Below are 23,087 nucleotides of genomic sequence, written 5' to 3'. Positions count from 1 at the left end.
ATGAATCTGAATGCAACAATGTCAATGATAATTCAATGTAGTTGTGTAGAAGTATGCTTCTGTGTGACTGGGAACTGTAGATCTATGTATATAATAGCAGAGAAACCCCTGAGTAATATTCAGCTATGAATAGGCTGTGAGATGGTCTTAAAATTAAGCTTTATTTGAAAACATTCTAAAGAGAATCTATCATGTAATCTGCTTTCAAATTAAACTTGAAATTCCCCCAAATGTAGAGCCATCTTGCTAAAAATATTCATTATTGGAATTAACTTAGAAAAATTTTGTCACATATTGGAAAAACTGAAATCTGTTCCCAAAGACATCACAGCAACATATAACCGCCTGGGTTCCGAAAGCCTTCATTTCTCAGTGGATTATTCCAAGAGTCTCTAACTGGACTCATCATTTCCAGTCTCTCTCTCATTTAAGACATCCCAAAGAACTCTTCTAAAATAAAAATCTGAATTGCTAAACATTCTTTAGTCTCTTCATGCTACTAAGACAAAGTCTCTTTCTTACTGTGACCAGAAAAGTCTTTACCATGTGTCTCCAGCCTGTTCCAACAGTCTCATTTATTGTCCATTGAACATCAATCAGATCTGGATCCCTGCAGTTTCCCAAAGGTTTCATGCTTTTTAGCCCACTTCATACATTGGTTTATGGTGTTCTGCCTAGAACTCACCCTACTCCCAATTCTGGGTTTCTATAGTGTATTGTACTCACACCATTACAGAACTTATCAAGATTTTAATTGCCTGTTTAAGTATTAATTCTACCATAACTATATTAACTGATATTTAGGAACACTTAACTATGAGTCAAATGCTACATGACTCCATTTTATAAGGAAACTGCAAAAAAGCCAAGTGAGGAGATCCCTGTGGGGCTCAACGGTTTAGCCCCTGCCTTTGGCCCAGGGCATGATCAAGTCCCATATAGGACTCCGTGCATGGAGCCTGTTTCTTCCTCTGCCTGTGTCTCTGCCTCTCTCTCTCTCTCTCTCTCTCTCTCTCTGTCTCTCATGAATAAATAAGTAAAATCTTAAAAAAAAAAAAAAAAAGAAGCCAGGTGAAGCCAGGCTATGATTCCACACCTTGCCACTCCACAGCCCTGGTGGAGTGGGAAGGAACTCTACACCAGTGGTTTGCAGGAAGGGTGAATTTGCCTCCCATGAGACATTTAGCAATATCTGGAGACATTTTTGATTGCTGCAAATGGAGTGGGGGGGGGGAAGCTACTGATATCTAGTGGGTAGAGCCCAGTGATACTACTAAACACCCAACAACACACAGGGCAGCCTTCTATAGCAAAGAATTACCTGGTCCCAAACGCCAATGGTTGAGGTGGAGAAACACTGTTATACACTAAATTCTGTAGATTGCCCCAGGAGTCTCTGAGCATTTCTACAGCAAAGATTTTTAAATGTTGACCATGGTGTCTTTGCACCTACCAGAGTTCGGCACCCAGCAGATGTCCAATGCATATGTGATGGATGGATTGATGGATGATAAGTAGTGGGACAGAGGTACAGATGAAGAGATGGAAGAATGAAAGTATGGACGGGTTCCAGGATACAAAACATAAATTTACTCATTTTAAGGCTTGGTTTTGGTGGTAACCTCAATAAAGATAAATCCAAACACATATTCTTAATTAACAGCAAATGAATGCATATAGAGTACACTGCAGAGGATGCCTTTCCCTGTTTATGAAGCTATAGTGTGTGAGAGCAAACTAATAAGCCAAATGCCTAGGCGTTTATTTTTTTATTTTTTTGAGAGGCCTCAATGGAAGATGTTTTCAAATCCCTTCCAACTACCACACTACATGATAAATTGATATGTTCATTATCTACAAAGCTCATAACTGAAATTGTTTTTAAGAAGATTTTTCTGTGCAAGGTTTCCCTGGTTCCTTTTTTTAAATTAAAGGACCAATAATATAAGGATATACCACCTTATACTTCCCCTATTGTAGCTACAATTCAGATCCAGACACATTATTCTAGATCTCTAGATGCTGGAATTGGAATAGAAATTACAGTGAGGCTTAAGTGAAAATTCAAAAAAGTAAACAAAAACACATATGGCAGAAATAAAACATTCTCTGGTTCACGTAAATTAATATATCTAAATATCAGAAACGAAGTCAAGAAAAGATACATTTTATAATGTTTAAAAAGTAACAGCAATTTAGCATGATTTATTTTTGCATCATTGCAAAAACATTTCAACAGTGGTAACATGAATCAGTGTTGAATACAAACTGATAGACTTTTTCGGTGAAAAAGCAACAAGGTTCTGCTGTGGGGAGTGATACTGCTCCTAGGACTTATCACTCATTATCAAACATACTCATTAAAACAAATGAGACTAATTTTAAGTGTAATGCTATGAACTGTTCTTCACAACCTCTTGCACTGAACTTAAGCCATCTGAGTTTTTATGCGCGCGCGCACACACACACACACACACAAACACACAGAATACAGTGATCAAATAGATTTTGTTATTTGCTCTCCTTCTTGGAATTCATAATGCACCCTAGCATAAACATAATCTCTGAAAAATTCTCACATTAAGTTGTTAAACTCAGGATCTCCCAAACATAATTGACCATAGAGTAACATAAGTGAATAGTTAAATGAGTAAAACATAAAATAAGAGGACGATCTGCCAAAATATTCAGGAGTAGGGAGAAGGACTTAAAGTGATGACAGGGTTTTTAGCATGGGACCTCAGTCTGGCTGTGGCATTTCTCACCATGACCTGGAAGCTGGGCATGGGAACCACAATCGAAGCCAGAGACAAGCACTGCCTTTTTTACTATATATAAGAACACGACACACACACTTGTCACAGAGGCAGATTCTGCATGCACGGACGCGCAAGTTGCTGTCACATTTATGCATATGGAGAAATACGAAAAAGTTGACCCAAACCCAGGAATGTCATAATCACTATTATTAATCGTTATTTTTTTGAGCACCTATTCTGTGCAAGCTTTGTTGAAATCTGAGAAAACAGAGTCTTAAGGGAAAAAATATATCTGAACCCTCTCAAGAACCACTGAATAATGTACATCACAAATCAGAATATTCAATGGGTTCCTGAATGTCATGGTCATGCATCATGCCACTAAAATCATGACTATCTTCTCTACTCTTTTCATCATAAACACTCCCAAAGCCTCCAGATGAGTCACAACAGTGTATTTCCCAAAGCAAGAAGACATACCTGCTGTCAAGTTGCATTCCTTTGTCCAAGCTTTTACTTTAATCAGCTTATCACTCATGACTTTCTGAATCAAGCCACAAAAGAGAAACTATTATGCCTGTTATGGAATTAGGAAGTTGAATGAGGAATTTAGTTTGGATCAATCCTTTCTCAGTTGTTATATATTACTCTCACTTAGCAGACACACCTGTATAAGCATTTTATTTCACATACAGTTAACACTATTGTATACACATTACATGTTATAATATGTATTATTATGTGTTATATGCATATATGTATATGTTAGAGTGTCTGACCATCATAATGGAAAGGCTACAGTGAGATTCTGGGGACACAAAGTCAAGGTTCCTGGGTCTTAATTCCAGACTCTCCTAACTTGCCATTTGGAAGAGATACCTAAGTTCACAGCAGAGCTCAGTTTCTCACTCAATAAAAATAGTACTGCACAAGAACAGCTGCCAGCACATAAAGTTTCCAAAGTCCCTTGAAATTAGGACGGTATGGACCAAACAACATGAGCACCATTCTAGCTGTCAGTTGGCCAGACTGCTGAGAGAAGCATAGGAAATACATTATTTGTGACCCAGTGATTTGGGTACTTACCCCTCCCCAACTTACTTAAACATCATAATTGACTAACAAATTTGGGAAGTTAAGGTGAAGAGTGAACATCCTTCATAAAAGACTCACTGACCTAAATATATTCAATCCAGCACCACTTGGATACCAAGAAGATCCTGGCTGAATCCCACTGCAATTTATACAAATACACATAGGCTACAGAAACCACAAAACAATCACCTCCTCAGATGAAAATAACTTTATTTCATCTAGGGGACCATATGAGGGAGCCCAACAGGCATATCTATTCCATCACGGTGGAGATCATTTCATAATCCCTTTCTATTAATATATAAATATTTTCTTATAGGTCACTAGGCTGCACACTGAGCTGCAAAATGACTAGTGGAACCAGGCACATAGTAGGTGCACAAATTTTAGTAGACCAAATGAGAAACCGAATCAAATAACCAAAATGACTTCAAAAAAAGCAAGGAGTTGATTTTCCATCCATCGCTCAACCGGTTCAGAAACTAGAACAAGCCCTTGTAGCTGTGATATAGACATCTGATGCAATCCAGGCAGCAAATATTCACTTTGGGCAAAACTAAATCAAAAGATGACAATACCAATATCAGAAGAGAAAGAGAAACACTACCCCTTTCCCTCTCCCATTCAGTCTTCGAACAAGTGTTTCCCTGTGCCCATGTGTCCAAGTCTTTGCTAGGTGCTGGGGAGTCAAGCAGGAATAAACCCACAGTCCTTCCATCACAGTTTAGAGAGGGAAGCAAAATGTAAACAAAAATTCAACTGCCCTGGAGGGTGATAAGAGCTATATAGACTAAAGCAAAGGGTCAAGACCACCTGTTCGGAGAGTTTATGGCCATAGGGTCATTTTCAAGTACCTGGCTGTTCTGTCCTCTCAGATTGCTCTAGTCAAAAGCCTGGCTGAGACACTGGATATTTGAGAAAGTCGGCCTAAAGAACATGTTAACCATTCATTCCTCTAGGTTTTCTGAGCTCTATTTTTGCACTGGGGACAATCGCCAGAATCTCCACTGCTGAACCACAGTAGCTCAGGCTCCCAAAGACAAACACCTACTGGGTTCCTTTTCATCATTATGCCTTCTGCATTTTTTATTCTCATAAAAGATGACCAAAAAAAGAACTTCATTTTCTGTAGAACTGAAGTTCAAGTATTGGCCTTTACATGATTTGATATTTCACAGAAGTATATACTAGTTGCCAGACACCATAGTAAGCCTTCTACAATGTTATGTGATGTATCCTTACATACCTGCCATCTTCAGACCCTCTTTTTTTTTTTTCTGTTAACTTGGCCACTGAGAAGCTCAGAGCTAAAGTAAATACTCCAAGGCAATAAGCATTTAGGATTTCAGTTTAATTATCTTTACTCCTACATAAGATATTGATCTTCCTTCCCTTACCATTTTCACCAATCTCATCATTTTGTGGCATTTTTACTATGTATTTATGCAGACACATTCTGAAAGTCTATACTCTACAAACAAAAACAAATTACTATAATCACCCATTGTAATTTCCTTTTTATCTCAATTGTCAAAAGAGTTTCCAAGAATAGCTAATTTGGAGATGATCCTTTGGGTATCACACCTTGGTCACTTGAAAACTCAGATAATGTAATATTTCCCACAATCATCTGGTTCAGAATCTGTTTACGAAAGTGTGATGAAAGGAGGCAAAGGGGAAACGTTGAATGACTTAATTTACCATACAGGATAACCGCCGGGTTATTTTTAAATCTACCCCCCAAGGGCCCTTACAATCTTGTATTATTCCCTCACAGTCCTATTTTGCTCCTTTCCCAGCTGCTACTTTTGTAGACCAGCTACACCACCACACACCCTTGGTCCCCTTAGGGCTGCCAAGGCCAGAGGCTATGCCAGAACCTGCTGAGTGAGAAGTCACTGCTATCATCCAGTGAAGTCTGTTCCCTGGAATTTCACTCTTAGCTCTGACAATGCCTCTGGAACTCATAAAGATTCTGCTGGTACCCAAGGAGTTGAAGGTCAATGTCTTCAGGGAATCAAGGTAATGTGTAAGACAAACTACTGCTGAGGACTTCTGTGTACTCAGAGGCAAATGCTCCCAGGAAGAACTCGCAGAAATAACTCTCAGCATTGTCCTATATAGAACGGGAGTAGCTTTCATCTTAAAAAAAAAGGGGGTGGGGGAGACAGAGATAAAAATTGAACCATGTACACATAGCACACACACAGACACATTGTGTCTTGGTATGGTCTTGCTATACCCAGTTGGTACCCACTTTGGATGCTTAGGTATTTTTAGGAACACAATGTTTGAGCACAACCGTTCATTTATTTAACAAAGATCTCTCCAGTTCCAACTGTGTGCCAAGCACTGAGTAAGATGTTGGAGAATCAAGAGTTAAAGAGTCAGTCAAGCCTTTTTCTCATGGACTCTATACTCTAGACAGGGGAGACAGGTATTCAACAAGTACTAACTGAAATGGCAATTCAGATTGCAAATAAGACCAAGGAAGGAAAAAAAAGAAGAAACTAAAAGCAGTGTAATGGTTCTGAGAAGGAATGAGGGGGGCTGTCTTTGCTCGTGAGCTCATGGAAGGGCTTTTTAAGAAGGTGACACATCATCTTACACTAGAATGACAAAAAGGAGCTAAAGAAACCAGTCATCTTTACTCGGATTTCCATCAAAAAGATGAGCTTACTAAAAAAAAAAAAATCCAAAAACAAACTTGCAATCCCATTTGTGGCTTTACACATGCCATGCTGCAAAACAACTGCAAAAATCCTAGGAAGGGAAAGGAATCCACAACCTTCTCTTCTCTTAAGGACATTTTAAGAAATCACCTCTTCTCAAAAATGTTAGATTAAAAAGAAGTTCTTAATTCATCATGATGGCAAAATAAAGAATCTGAAAGGGGAGAAATGGAATGTTTATTCCTCTTGTAAAGTCAGTTACTCCATAAAAACAATATGCCAATATTAATAAAATTATGCCTTTGCATTATAATCCCAACAGGAATTGCTTCATTAAAAAAATAGTTATATGGCTATATTTAGTAGCACTTCTCTCACTCACTAAATAAGAAAAGCAAATCATATCTACTACCAGATGGTCCCACTTCCAATATATATAAAACTTTGAAATTTATTAAAAATAAGATTTTGAAAAAAAATAATAAATAAATAAATAAAAATAAGATTTTGATAGTGTCAGTTTAACATACACAAATAATAAATTGTTGTTCATCAATGCTCTCCCGTACAGTACCCCAAACAAATCACTTACTATTGAATCTCTGTTAGACTCAGTTAAAACCTTTAGCCAACCAGCATGAAAACTTCTAAAAACATCCGCTGCTCAAAATGCTTTTCATCAAAATACTTTCTCTTTAATGTTTCCTAGTCTTTGACTGGTTTCAGAATAAGAAAGGTAAGCAGAAGTGAATTAGGGAGCAGATCAGTCTCCGTGAATTTTCATACTGAATCATAGAATATTTTAACTAAAATGCAATTTTTATCACTCTGTAATCTAGTGCATGCTACATACTATTACAATGTCAATAGGGATGCTAAACTAAAATCAAGCCAAATAATGTAAAGATATTTGCTCGATAGCTCTCATGATCCAGTACATTTACCATTAGAAAAACCTGCTGTGTTCTGACATTAATATGCTGTCCAAGGAGTGCTTAATTTTCTGAACTTCAAAACTGGTCTTTAAAACTGCATCTCACTGGCACCTGAGACCAGTAACAAGGCTAAGAGGAGGACCTGGGTTCAAATTTATTTACTGACGATGAGGCACAGCGTTTGAATCTTCACAAATTCTAAATGTGTGTGGAGAAGGGAAGGTGGAGGAGAGTCTGAACTTGTTTGCACAGGTAAACTCTTTTCTCTGTCTTCGACTTTAGTTTATGAATTGTTAAGCTTCTAGACCCTTTCTGTAAAATTTCCTAATTTGGAAAATGATAATTTAACCTTTAATAAGTCAAAAAAAAAAAAACCACAAAACATTCCATACTTCCCCCCCTTCCCCCTCCCCACCCCCCGGCCCCCCTACAAATCGGAAGGCTTAAGAATTAGCACTAATAATAATCCTACATGGTCACTGGGAAATCCTCCTCCAAAATGACAACCTCAGCTAAGAAGGACGCGATCCATTAGGGGTAAAAAAAAGACAAAACAAAACAAAAAACAAAAAAAACAACTCCCCCCGTTTAGCCGTCCTCCGAGGGAGGGGGGGCGGGGCGGGGGAGGGCACAGCTGGCACGACTCCTGGTGACCGCAACCAACTCGGGGCGACTCCGAGGAAGATGCTGCGTCAAAAGAAGAGCAAGGCGAAGCGGCGCGACCCGGGAGGCTGGCGAAATCGCCACCGAGTCCCTGAGGAGGCGGGGGGGTGGGGTGGGGTGGGGGGGGCAAGTCGCCAGGCACCGGCAGCAGCGCACGCCAACATTCGGGATTATTCTCCTTTCCAAACCCCGGAGTTCCGGAGCAGGAGGGGAAAAAGGGGGGGACGCGGGGACCCACAGTCCCTTTAAACCGCCTCCCCGCCCCCCCACCCCGTGTCTGCCAACCTTTTCCGAACCCCCGTGTCACAGAACTTCCTCATCATGGAAACTTCCACTCGGTTCTGCGCTGAGGATGCCAAACTCCATTTCACAAGGAGCCTGTCAACAGCGGGGCTTGGGGGTTCGGGGAGCAGAGCCGCTGCGATTGGAGGGGGCCCCCGGCCCCCCTGCTCGCCGCCGCCCACGCGGGGGCTCCCCGGCTGCCGCCGCGGCACGAGGGGCACGAGGGCCACGAGGGGCACGAGGGGCACGTCCCCGGCCCCGGGTGCAGGGAGCGCCGCGGCTGGCACCCCGCGCCCACGCCCGGCCGCCCGCGCGCCCCGCTCCGCCGCCCGCGCGCCCCGCTCGGCTTCCGCGGCGCCCCCGCCCCGCACGCCCCCGCCTCCGCGCAGTCCTCCCGCCGCATTACCGGTGCCCTGGAGGCGGCTGGGTGGAGCGCCCCTGCCCGGGGAAGGCAGCCTGCGGGCGCTTGCCCCGAGCCCGGGAGCAGAAGGTCTCCTCTCCAAGCGCACTCACGTTATTCATGCAAAGTTAATCCCCGCCGCGTCACGGCCGCCCGCCCGAGGATGTGCGCCTTCCTTGGCCGAGCCCCGCAGTCTCCACCCTCCTCCGCCCCCTCCTCCCGGCGGCGGGGTCCCGGGGAGCGCCGGCGACGGGACGTCGCGCGAGTCCTGCAAAATGTCAACTCCTCGGGCGAGAGAGGCGGCCGCCGCCAGGGCCGCGCCGGCCCTCCCCGGCCGCTCCACTTTTATAGGCGTAGGAAGCGAGCGCGGTCCGGGCCGCCGCGTCCCCGCCTCTCCGGGCGCCCCGCGCGCCCGGCCCGCCCCGGCCCGCTCCCCGGCCGCTGCCTTACTCCGGGCCCGGGCGCCGGCTCCGCGCCGCGTCCGCGAACCGGTGACCTGGTTTCCCCTGCACCTACCCGCGCGGCGGCGGCCAAGAGCAAGCCCAGCCCGCTCCGCCAGGGGCGCAGCGAGGAAATGGCCTCCCAGCCGCCCGCCCCGCCGGCCCCCGACGCCCCTCGCCCGGCTCCCCGCAGGCGCCCAGGAGCGCCCGCCCCTCGGCGCGCGCGGACCCCTGCCCGCGGCCCACGCGCGCACCGCGCCGGGCCGGCCGCCTCCGCACCTGCCTCCCCAGGCTCGGGCGCTCCCTCCCCTCCCACCCCGGGAGCCCTTCGCAGGGCGGCCGCGCGCCCACCCACCCGGCGGCGTGCGCACCGCGGCTCGGGCTCGGGCGTCATTCCTCTGGGCGGCCGAAAGGAAGAAACGGGGGACGAGTGACAAGCAGGCGGGGGACCTTCCCGGAGCACGGGCTTTGCCTGGCCGGGCGGGACCGGCGCGGCCCCTGCCCCTGCGCTCCTCCCTCCTTCTCCAAACCACTTGTGGCGCGTGTCGGGCAGACCGAGCGCTCTGGCTCCTCCTGGGGCCTCCCACGGGCCGGGCCGTCGGGAGTTCCCTCACCGGCACCCGCCACCCCCCCACCCGGAAAATACCTGGCTTGCTTTTGCGGGAGACACCCCTCCGCACAATTACGCACATCCCGGGAGATGTGTGCAGAGTTGAGACACTCCGCAGGTTCCAGAAGGGCTGCCCTATATTAATTTGTCTTTGCCCTGGATATGTACAAATAAAACCCGGAAGACGAATATAATTTAAGCTCTTGAAGAGTTCTGCCCCAGGCCGATATGAATCTCTAAAATGCCCACCCCGCCCCCGCCCCCACCCCCACCCCCCGCCCCCACCCCCACCCCACGCCTTGAAAGCCAGGGGTTCAGGTTGAGAGAAAATGAAGCAGGCAGCTGCATTCTGCGCTAGAAGAATGCTTGTAAAAATACTGAGTACCCAAAAAGCTAAAATGCAGTCGGGACGAAGCTATAATTGCAACACAACTATTTTGACGACAGAGTACAGTTATTCTCTTATAGATGCGATTAAAACAGTTTCTACTTCATCATTCAATATCCACATTTTTTTGGCACAGCGACGTGATAGAGCTATGACGATTTGGATACTCAACCGTCTGAGCAATGTATAGATGATCTATTGGAGCGTTTTCCAAATTTCCAGCCGGTGACGTGTGATTTATTCCAGTTTCTTGGGAGCATCCCACGGAAAGGGGAAGGGGCGAGGAGCCACCGTCCCGGCTGACAGCATTAACAACCGCAACTTTCAGGAATTCGGGAACTGACGCCCGCGCCTCGCGCCTCGATAGAGAGTGTTTCAGGTGCTTCAAGAAGTAGTCGCAGACCCCAGGGTTCCCGGGCGAGAGGGAGGGGCCTCCCGGTCAGACTCCACCGACCTTAAAATCCCAAGGCTTCTCGGCGATTAATCCGTGCTTTAGTTTTCACTCGTGGGGAGGCTACACTATATAGGACTTGCAGGTTTTGTAGCTGGAGAGAAGTTGCTCTCCCTTGCAGGGAAGTTCCTGGGCTTTGCTCCAAAGCTGCCCCGGGATGTTTTGGTTGGTTTGGAGGAAAGCTGTGGAGGCTTCACCGCTTGTTCCAAATGGGCGGCCCCCTGGTGGCCAACTGTGGCTGAGATATCTGGCCACTGAGGAAAGAGCTGGACTCTGACAGGCCACAACAGTGGACAGCCTGATCTTGGCAGGGGCCAGGGAACCATGTGAATCACTTGGTGATAAGGGGGCAGAGCGGGAGGAGCGTGATGCCAGCCTTCCTTCACAAAGGTGGATAATAGGCCCCAAACCGTGATGGAACTTTGAATTTTTTTTTTTTTTTTTTTTTTTTTTTACTTCTTCTTGAGGATGACTTGGAGCTAAAGTCCTTCTTAAGAGGGAAACATCATACAGAGAATGAAGTACAATAAACACTGTTGCTTCGCTTTGTTCAAATGGCTTTGTTTTTCTGATCTCATTTTGCCTGGAAACTTCTGAAATGAAGAGTAAATTAAAACATTAAATAAATAACATGGCATTATTCAAACAATTCATGAGACTATGATTGTAACAATGTTATATAACAATGGGGAAAGGCAATTTTAATGCACCCTTATTGAAACAACATGAACTACTAAGGATTCCATGAATTGGCCCTTGGAGGGCTGACTCCATGATGGCAAACAAGGGTTGCCAACGCAGTATGCTATTTCTTGTTCTTATTTTTCACAAAAGCGGACAATGGACGAATAATCTTATGGGGATCTGATGGAGGCAAAAATAATACTCAAACTTTGGAGCATATGGCCTGCTGTTCCAAACTAGCTGCTTTAAGAGGGCACACCAAAGCCACCTGTAAAAATCCTCATTACGAGGATCTACAAATTCCAAGTTGCTGCTTAGTTCAAGGAAGCAATTCTTTCTATATTCATCCTTTCATTCATTCACTGCTGGGGTAAGAAGGTAAATAAAACCTAAAGTCCAACAGGGTTGGGATTACACTGAAGCCAGTGAGGCCAGGGACTGAACCTGTCTTTACTTAAACCCTCGATACATTGTTCATCATGGATGATTGTTAATTTTGATTAAAATAATTAATTAATTTTGATTAAAATATAAAAATATTACATTAAAATAAGGTTTTTCTTAATTACTGAGTTTTTAATGTCCCTTAAATTTGGCATTCAAGGCAAGTGCCTCACTTTCCTCACCCAGGTCCTCATTCTGCTGTGGTTTCTTTTTTTTTTTTTTTTAATTTCTATTTATTTATGATAGTCACAGAGAGAGAGAGAGAGAGAGAGAGGGGCAGAGACACAGGCAGAGGGAGAAGCAGGCTCCATGCACCGGAAGCCTGATGTGGGACTCGATCCCGGGTCTCCAGGATCGCGCCCTGGGCCAAAGGCAGGCGCCAAACCGCTGCGCCACCCAGGGATCCCCCTGTGGTTTCAGTACTACCAGAGTCTCATCAGAAATGTAAGACTTGAGTGGCATTTGCTCGGTGTCATAGATAATTAATATACAATAAGGAACTTCAGGTGAGGGAGTTAGAGATGGCAGGGAATTGTGACAGAATAGAAGAAATCAGGAGAAATGTCACTGAATGCAACGGTGGCACTTGATCCAGTCCATCAAGGATGGAGCAGACTTTACTAGGGAGTATTAAAACTAGAAGAAGTACTATTCCAGGGACTGGAACCACTGATATCTTTCATTCATTCAACAGCTCCTTCTCAGGCTAGTTGTACAGCCAAATGACCTAGCCCTGGAGATTCTCATTCTGTTTATTGTTAGTTCCTGGAACTTATTTTGGCTATGAGGGCCCCAGTGATTCCGGTCCATGGCTAGACAGATAAGAAGGCCAAGCCTGTCCCTGCCCTTCAGGAAAGATAGACTATTAGGGAAGATGACATGTTCAAAATTAACTCTACTTTAAGAGTGAAGATGCAATTAGAAATATGTAAATATAACTTGCTAGGTGATTGCTGGTGAGGAGGCCATGATAGCCTATGAATTGTGGTGGTGGTGGTGGTGGGGAAGCAGTCATTCAAGACTTCCTGCAGAAGATGGCCAGGTGGAACCTGCGGGAGAAGTTATAGAGAGGAAAAGACACAACTGGGTATAGTATTTACAAGACCTAGTACAAAATGAAAATGAGGGGGCTTTAATCAAAACGCAGTAAAAAAGTGCCACAACAGGACAAAATACAAAGCTATCTCCTTTCTTTCATATTGTCTTTTTGAAATTGTCATGGTATTCTTCAATTCACTATTTAAAATCATTGTAAGTAAAGAAAAAATGAGTTTTAAATTATTAGCATTAATTTTACTGTTCATCTTTATATTACACAATGCTAATTTTAAATGCAACTATAAGAACATTTAACTAACATATGAAATCAACAGAATTGCACAATTTGTATTTTTGTAGCTAGTTCATGTATTTTGTAGTTTGTGTATGCATATGTGATTTGTTCTTATGAGAACAGTGGAAACACAGCACAAAACTAAATCAACTGTTATTTTACTTCTTGATATGTGCCCATTCTACCAACATTCTATCTTTGACTTACTTACTGATGAGTAAGGAAGATCTGAAAGGAAAAGGAACTATGGATTGCTCCTTCCTTTTATGTCTTCACTTTCAGAATAAATGATTAGCTAGTGCAGGGAAGTAATATGAGTAAGAAAGGAAAGGATAGTTTCTTGGTTGTTACTTTCTTTCTGCATTCAAAGCAAGAATGGAATGGAATGGAAAGCATGGCCTCTAGAGGTTGTCAGTGCCCCTCACTTACTCAGTTATAGATATAATGTGCTTATCTTGTACTCAATTTGAGTTCTCAAATTTTGTCGACCTCTAACGCATTGTGGAGCCATTGGAATTCTGTGCTCATGGAGCATCAAGAATGTTATATGTGAGTGTTGGTTGACTAGATCCTTGGGAGCTACCCAGGTATAATCTGAAGCTGGTCCCCATATACAGAAGGCAGGGAAAGATCAAAGAAAGAGTCAGACCACTCCAGGTTGGTAGGTGGTAGGTGTAATAAACAAGGGAACTTACACATGAGACTGGTTGTGGGCAGATGCAAGACAAATAGATCTTCACACCCACCTACCAAATCTTAAATGTTTAGAGGCCTTAATGGTATTCAGTCACCTATACCATCCAGATGGTCTCAAGACCATTTCACTCTCTCAAGGGTGTATCCTTGGGATAGCTTCTGGGAGTGGGGAAGGCAAGAGGAACCCTTGCCTTCCAAAAGACAGGAAGAGGGTGAGGAGCCTCTGATTGTCAGGATCTAGCTCATGGGTCAACAGGTGGTCACATCCTCTCAATGACCTCTCCCAACAATGAGTGGAGCAGCAAAGAACTGCAGTGGACACATATATTGTGTGCTTCTCCTCTGTCTATGGATGTGAATTGTCCCATCAGATGTCACTTAGAAAACTCAAACTCAAAGATAAAATTAGTGGGAATTTCAAGATGGTGAAAAGAGAGCATTAAACCAAGTGCCAGGCTGAAAGCACAGGGACCTTCTGATCTTGGGGCCCTGTGCAACTGTACAGATTGCGTGCCCATGAAGGTGGCCTGGTGAAAGAACTTGATCCTTTATTGTGGTAGAAGCCTAGGGCATGTTGGAGTTGCAGTAGACATTCTGGTATGGCTGGTGATAGCAAGAAGTATGTACTACAGCTAACATTTATTAAATATGTATTATTTCCAGATATTGTCCTAAATACTTCACACCTTTTAAAGAAATTGCCCATGAATTCTGTGAAGCTGTATCATAATGCACTGCATTTTCCAGATATGGAAGCTAGGAAGACCAAATAATTTGCTTAATCTCAGGCCCAGGCATTGGTGATAGAGGTTGCCAGCAGGCTGCCTTTATGTAGGAGAGGGAGACATGGGGCAGTCATACTCCTAGCTCCTCGATTAAGGGCTGCTATTCACTGGGAGGATCAGAAAAGGCCTAAATAAAACAAGCAGGTGACTAGCTAGAAACTTCAAAAATTGCTTGATTACATTCTCTTTGTTTTCCAGCTGGAAGTAGAAGGTTCTGAGGCCCCAGAGCAGGAACTAACAAGCCTTGAGCTGGAAGGAGCCTGGGTCCCTTGATCACCATATGGAAGAGAAAGAGCACACTCATATTCAACTATTATGGTGATTGATTAATCAACTTCTGGCATATTAAGCCACTGAAATGTGCAAGTTTATTTGTTGTGGTAGTTCATGTTATCCCAACACACCCATCAGCCAAACTGAAATTCCACCAGAACATAATTTTTTTTCTTTAAATAGATACAGTTAAAATAATAAAATAGGCCCATATACATTAAAAAGGATATAGCTCCAAAACAAAAGGCTATGTTAAAACAAAAAGTTCAGAGCAAAAACTTTAAAACTGAAATGCAATTTATTTACTTAAAGTTGGCAAATCCTGTGTTTAGCTCGATTAATTTTTACATTTTTATACCTATGTGTTATGACCACCCAGAACAAGGTAGACATTTACAGCAACCCAGAAAGTTTCTCTGTACCTCTTCTTTGTTGATAACTACTTATTTTCTAGATGTAAATGCTATTTTGACTTCTGTCATCATTTATTAGCTTCACCAGCTCTTCAACATCATATAAATAGCATCACACAATGTATTCTCCCTTCTATCTCATTTCTTTTACTCAATGTTATATTTGTGAGATAAATCCACATTATCCTGTGAATTAGAAAGTTTCTCTACTTTTCATTTCTATTTGATATTTAATCATATAGACTACCGTTTGTTTACTCATTCTCCAACTTATGGATACTTGGGACAATTACAAATAAAGCAGCTATGAGAATTCTTAAAAAATGATTTTTGTGGATACATGCATTCATATCTCTTGGGCATATGCTTAAGAGTGGAATTGGTGGCCATATATATTATTTCTTAATCATTCTGTTAAAGGTCTCTGTGGTGCTAGCACAATTATGAGATACTAGAAGATGAGCAATAAGCATTTCCTGACTTCTGTTTGTTCTTATAATTATTACAAATAAAATATTCAACAAAGTTATGTGAAGTCTAACTTGAGTGAATAAATATTATCGAAGATTCTAAGTATGAAAATCTTCAAAGCAATCAGTATTCACATCTATGATGGCCTTATGTAGCAATTACAAGCTCTACTAGCTGCCACAAATTATTTCCTATGAACTAAGTCACAAGCTAAAAGCCTATGCAAAAATGAAGATGCTGATAAATTAAAGTGCATCTGGAAAAAGTGAATGAGGAAAGGAATTTAGGAATACCCAAACCCTTTTAAATTCAATCTTAAATTTCAGTTCTCTGAAGGATAGGTTTAAGATGAGCTGAGTAATTGTTAATTGGACTATAATAAGCTACATTCATTGTGAGCACACAAAGCATAGCATGTTGCTAAATTCTTTGCCAATCATAGAAGAAATCTAGTGGTTCATGACACACTTCCCCAAAACATATCAATTAAGTGTATTTACTTTTTTTGAATTATGCTCATATGCATCAAAAGTGGAAATGTAATTTTTAAAAATTCTGTAAATATATCCTTTCTGTTTAGAAGGGTAATTAGAGGAATCTTACTCATTTTCATAGAACTAATTCTGATTATATAGATGCAATAACATTTAATATGATGCTTATGATTATGTGCTATTTTTGGATCCTTAAAAACTCTGAATAAGTCATATCTGGAATAATAGTCATAACTTCAAATTTACTTGTTTTTGTTAGTTTAAATGAGATTCTCAATTTGAGGGCAATATTAATTTATTGACCCTTGCTATTTTCATATATTATGGCTCTCTTTTACAATACATTTGCCTTATCCTAAGTTTACCAGGCACCGCATGAAATATTACAGATCGGGATCCCTGGGTGGCGCAGTGGTTTAGCGCCGGTCTTTGGCCCAGGGTGCGATCCTGGAGACCCGGGATCGAATCCCACGTCAGGCTCCCGGTGCATGGAGCCTGCTTCTCCCTCTGCCTGTGTCTCTGCCTCTGTCTCTCTCTCTCTGTGACTGTCATAAATAAATAAATAAAATTAAAAAAAAAAAAAAGAAATATTACAGATCTTCAGATGCAACTGCAGAACATATTTTGAACATCTATAAATGATACATTTGAAGCAATCAAATTTAGAACTGGCAGAAAAAAAAAAAAACAAGAAAGGCCTGAGTTTCCATTTATGCAGATTCAGAGCAAAACCTTCCATTGTGGTTTATATCAAATAATGGACTGGTTAAGGATTTGAGCTTTGTGTCTGCTAAGCGTTTTGTGCACGTCACCTAGCTTCTTTACACCTCCGTTTCCTCATTTGTAAAAATGGACAAAACAATAATGCCTGCTTGACAGTGATATTGTGAGAAATACCTGTGATAATAAACAGATAATGCAGTACATAGTGTTTGGCACATAGCAGATCGTTAATGAATATGATCTGTTGTTCTTGAAAAAAATAGTTTATGCTATTTGAAAATCTAAAAAATGGCAAAGGTCAACATCTTTTCTTGAAAGATAATTAATCAACTCAACAAATATTTACAAGTATTTGTAACAGTTTTTTCAAACTGCCTATTACAGGCTCTGGAGAGAGAACAGTGAGAAAATCCCCTTTTGGGACTTACATGTCTTTGAACAGGATATAAATTCTCTGAAAGAAAAGGGATACTCCTATCTTGGCAAAGATTGTGCACAAACTCAGATACATGACTGAATTCAGATTTGTAGAAATAATATCTTTTGGCAACAGACTCCTTTGCTGATCAACAAGTTTCAGCCTTTAATGATGATCTTTTGGGAGAAATGACTCTGTTTTTAGAAAAAATATTTTCATAAATATTTTCCTATAGCATTTCCTAACTGCTATGAAACTCTTAAGTTAGAATACCTTTTTCTAACATTCAGTTTCTAGAATGCCTGGAATTTTTTTTTTTCTAATACAGGTGAAAGTAAAGTCATCCAGAGAGCTCCAAATGTTGGCTTTGGCAATGAGCTAATCTGATCTGAGCCATGATCTTAATTACTTCTATTTCCTTGGTCTACTCATTTCTTTCCCAGTCCTCCCATTCACATGAATAAATGCAAAGGATTAGTTTAAGTAATTCCTAAAATCACTCTGAGGTCTTACATTTCAAAAGTGTATGCAATATGCAATTTTATCACCATTCAGTGACCAGAGAAATAACCTTTAGTTTGTAGGAGTTCCTTACTTTTTTTAACAATATTTTTGAGTTTATTAAATAAGCTAAGAATCTGAGAAATATAATGTTTTAAAGCTGGATCTAGTATTCTTCTTCACTTCATGAGATAAAAATGCAATGGGCTCAAGTTCCATACATAATGGCAGCTTCTTTTGGAAAGACGGGAAAGCAGCTTCTTTTTTTTTTTTTTTTTTTTTTTTTTCCCCATGAGATACAAAAGTCAATGTCAGGAAGCTTTCGCTTGCTTGTTTGGATAAGCTACAGATTAAATTTGCCATCACTTTTGGATTTAATTAATTAATGGCAAGAGAATTGATAAATTCAGGCCATCGAATGTACTTTTCTGGTGTTTCTTTCAATGATTCCTATTCATTCTTGCACTCATTCATGACATAAAAAAAAGATGAATGAAATCAGAAAAAGAGCTAAATAAATAGATTCCATGCTCATGAATAGGAACTGTCAACGTGTCAGTCCTCCCCAGACTGATCTGTAGGTTCAAACATTCCCAGTCAAAATCCCAGTAGCATTTTGCAGATACCAACTAAAGTGTATATGGACAGTCAAAAGACCTAGAATAGACAACACAATATTAAAGGAACACAAAGTTGGAGAACTGACACTATGTGACATCAACGCTTACTATAACACTACAATAATCAGAACAGTATAATACTGATGTAAAAATATAGCCACATAGATCAGTGGAACAGAATAGAGAGCCCAGAAATAAATAGATCCTCATAAATATAGTCACCTGACCTTTGACAAAGGAGCAAAGATGGTAGAATGGAGCAAAGATAATCCTTTCAACAAATGATGCTGGAATAACTGGACATCCATATACAAAAAAAAATGAACCTAGATATAGACATCACGCTCTTCTCAAAAATGGGCTCAAACTGAATCACAGACCTAAATTTAGAATGAATGCAAAATTATCAAATTCTTATGAGATTACATAGGAGAAAACGTAGATGACCTTGGATACAGCAATAACTTTTTAGATACAACACCAGAGGCACAGTCCATGAGAGATAGCATTATTAAGCTGGACTTCATTCAAATGAAAAACTGCTCTGCCAAAGAAAATGTTAAGAGAATGAGAAGCAACAGACTGGGAGAAAATCTCTGCAAAAAACATATCTGATAAAAGTCTGTTATTCTCAATACACAAAGAACTCTTAAAGGTCAACAATAAGAAAACAACTCAATTGAAAAATGAGCCAAAGACCTTAACAGATAGCTTGCTGGGGAAGATACATAGATGACAAGTAGTAAGCTTATGAAAAGTTGCTCCATGTTTTATGTCATCAAGGAAATGCAAATTAAAACAATGATAAGATACTACTATGCACCAATTAAAATGGATAAAATTCAGAACACTAACAACAGTAAATGCTGGACAGGATGTAGAACAAGAGGACCTCTTGTTCACTTACTGGTGGGAAGACAAAATGGGATGGCTGCTTTGGAAGACAGTTTGGCAGTTTTTTTTACAAAACCAAGCATACTCTTATCATATGATCCAGCAATCATGCTCCCTGGTATTTATGCAAAGGAGTTGAAAACTTATGTCCACACAAAACTCCACCCAAGCTGTTCATAGCAGCTTTATTCATAATTGCCAAAACTTGGAAGCAACCAGAAAGTCCTTCAGTAGGTGAAAGGATAAAAAACTGTGGTACCTCCAGACAATAGACTATTACTCAGCATTGAAAAGAAGTAAGCTCTCAAACTATGAAAAGACATGGTGAAATTACTAAATTTCCCTAAGTTATGCATATTGCTAAGTGAAAGAACCCCACCTGAAAAAGCTACAATACTCTATGATGCCAACTATGTGACATTCTGGAAAAGGCAAAACTATGGAGACAAAAAATAAGATGAGTGTTTGCTGGCAGGTTGGAGTGGGACAGGATGAATAGGCACCAATGATTTCTTATATTTTTTAGATTTGTTTTTTTTTGTGTGTGTGTTTTCTATTTTTATTGAAAAGCAATTGAATACATCACTTTTTAACTTTAAGGCTTACAGCATGATGTTCTGACTTACATATATTGTGAAAGGGTTACCACAATACTCTAGATAATGATAAATATATGTCATTAGACATTTGTCCAAATCTATAGAATGTATACCCCCAAGAGTGAATCATAATGTAAACTATGGACTCTGAGTGGTAATGATATGTCAGTGTAGGCTCACGAACGGTAACAAATGTACCACTCTGGTGGGGAGTATTGATAATGAGGGAGGCTGCATGCATGTGTGAGGACAGGAGGTATAGGGGAAATGTCTGTAGCTTCCTCTCAATTTTTCTCTGAAGCTATAACTGCTCTAAAAAATAAAGTCAATCAACAGATGATGATAATGCTGATGAAGAAGAAGAAGAAGAAGAAGAAGAAGAAGAAGAAGAAGAAGAAGAAGAAGAAGGAGTGGTCCTTCATATGAAGATGTTTGAGTTTTTTAAATGATATGATGGCTATTTCCGGTGGCTTAATTTTTTTAACTCCTTTTATTCTAAGCATTAAAAAAAATGTTGCTGATTCAAACTGCTGGCTTAACTGACATGAAACTGTTCTACCAGGCATTGTCTCATTCCTATGATGTATGTACCCACCTCTAGGTTCTTTCTTCCTCCAGGCTTCCATGCCATATGGGAAAGAAGGCTTTGTGGCCATTGAAGTAGGAAATAAAAGTAGCAAGGAATGACATCAAGTCCCTCACATTATTGCCCTCAAGCCATTAATTAAATCCCCGGAGCTCTACTTATTTCACTGACAAAATGGAGAAAAGCCCCATTGCCAAAAGGGTTAACTAAAATCACACTTTTAAGTACTGCACCAAGTTGTTGAAACATGCCTCGATGTTGGGTGCTAAGTAAAGTTTAGTTTTCCTTTTCTTCTCATAAATGACCTTTCTTCTGACTGAATCTATCATTTTTATGATTGATGGTGATGATAAAATGCACATGAGTGGCAGGCAGAGATAGACCAAATATCCTCAGGAGAGGCAGTGGTGGGAAGCTGATGGGCTTGGCCCCATGACCCTCCTCCATTATTTACTGCACATTTGTCACAGCTTGGACAATCAGTTTGCCTTTCAAAAAAAAAAAAAAAAAGGACCATATGAAAAGAAAAGAAAGATATGGTTCTTGGTGTTGGCTTATTCTCATCTGCAGCATGGGAGTAATATTTTCTGTTTCTCCTCAATCATGAAATTAAATTGTAAGGATCTGATGTGATAAGAGATGTGAAAAATGTCTCCCACACGTACCGTATTCTAAAAACACAATGCATTGTTGTCTGGGGAAATCCATAGATGCATTAGGAGCCATGTTGAAATGATATGCCATGACCTGAGAAATCACAGACCCTCTGCAAGCCAGAGACTTGGAGACTTTATATATTTGAGTGATACCCAGTTCTGGTGTCAGATCTTAACCAGTGAACCTTTACAAATGAAACATGACACATGAGCAGTTTCCTCTTCTTGTCTTGGCACATAATTTAACCCAAACTCTGCAGCTCCTAAAGTTCCTTTTTTTTCTTATTAACTGTTTCTAAATCTGAGTATTATCAGGAAGTCATTCAGCTGAAAGCTCAACTCCAGTGGAGCGTGCAGGCCATGACCTATGAAGATTGCCACTCATAATTCATGCTGTGATAGGTGACAAGGACCCTGGTCTGCTACCACATCAGTGACTATTAGGAAAATGAGTCTTCACCATTCCTCCAGTAGAACAAGCTTGCTTCTGCCTTGGGGCCTCTGCATGTGCTGTCCTTTGCCCTCTACCTAAGATTCTCCTTCCAGATGTTTCTATGGCTCCCTCCCTCATTCAGCAAGGTTTCTGATGATCATAGAGGCCATCTAATAGAGCAACTCTCTAGTTCCGATTTTCATTGGGACCTCCCACCATCAGCATCAGCATCACCTGGGAATTTATTAGAAATGAAAATTCTTAGTCTCCACTTGAGTCTCACTGAGTCAGAAACCCTGGGGGATAGGACCTAGAAATCTAGATTTTAACAAACCAGCCAAGTGATTCTGACACAAGCTGAAGTTTAAGAACATTGTTCTAGCCCTTTACTCTGTTTGCTTCACAGTCCTTATTACCATTTGACATTATATTAGCTATTTCTTTGCAGATTTATCGTCCACCACTTCTACTAGAATCAAACTCTCAAGAAGGGACTTGGTAACTAATGTATCACCAGCACTTGGAATAGTACCTGATACACACCAGGCTCTCAAAAAAGATTTTGAGATGAATGAATGATTTGCCACTTCAGGTTTGGCACAATTCATCAAAGCCAGAACACAGTATGGAACACAAAGTATCAATGCATCATCTAAATATCCAACCCAAGTGACATGAATGGGTTGACAATGACCTAAAGAAATTTGGTGCAGGAATAATGTTTCTCATCTTATCTAATTTTACAAAGCTAGATTCGCTAAAAGTCCTACAGTTTATAATGCTGCTGCTTGGACCAGAATCCAGATCTCGCAGTTCTCATCAAGTCAGCTTACCATTACATTTGGACTAGGGTTTTGGCAATGACAATAATGTCCAGACTGTAATGGCAAGAGGTCATAAAAGTTTAGGAAGCAGGAAGGGCTTTAAACTTTTTTAGCAGCTTTGTTTTCTTTTACTGCATGGTTCCTCAAAATCTTCAATGTGTTAATTCGGGTTGCCAGTCTCACAGTAGAAAGCGGTTTACAATGCAGTGATTCCCAAATTTTGGATCTATAAGTCCCTTTTAATACTTTTGACAATCTTAGGGGACTAGTGAGTTTGACAAACTCTGCCAGATTCACAGTTTATGATCATCTTGCATGCTTCCTTGACCAATCACATAGTGATACACTATCTGTGACTCTACTGTGTCAGTAACCTTTTGCTGCCTAACAAGCCACCCCCAAAATTAATGACTTAAAGCAGAAGTCATTTAGTATTTTTCATAGTCTGTAGGTTATTTGGCCAGTTCTTTAATTTGAGGTCGGATAATCCCTGGTCATCTCACTCACATGTCTGGTAGTTGGCAGTCTGGTTGGCCTAGGAGGCC

At 41.3% G+C, this 23,087-nt stretch overlaps 1 protein-coding gene across 14 annotated transcripts in view; it reads right to left on the bottom strand.

Moving 5' to 3' along the window:
• The window catches only part of THRB (thyroid hormone receptor beta), a 377,890-nt gene extending 367,076 nt beyond the window's left edge, over positions 1 to 10,814 (bottom strand). For 5 of the 14 annotated variants that reach the window (XM_055321028.1, XM_055321013.1, XM_055321031.1 and 2 more), the window contains exon 1: positions 9,602 to 9,763. The gene's annotated coding sequence lies outside the window, so the exon portion shown is untranslated. Of the gene's footprint in view, positions 1 to 8,812; positions 9,154 to 9,256; positions 9,273 to 9,601; positions 9,764 to 9,892; positions 9,918 to 10,416 lie in introns of those variants that run through there. The other 9 variants (XM_055321016.1, XM_055321021.1, XM_055321014.1 and 6 more) reach the window with 7 other exon arrangements.
• Positions 10,815 to 23,087: the final 12,273 nt, after the last annotated feature.

The sequence above is a fragment of the Nyctereutes procyonoides genome, unplaced genomic scaffold (genome assembly GCF_905146905.1).
Source record: "Nyctereutes procyonoides isolate TBG_1078 unplaced genomic scaffold, NYPRO_anot_genome, whole genome shotgun sequence".
Classification (NCBI taxonomy): Eukaryota; Metazoa; Chordata; class Mammalia; order Carnivora; family Canidae; genus Nyctereutes; species Nyctereutes procyonoides.
This window is presented reverse-complemented; position numbering and strand designations above follow the sequence as displayed.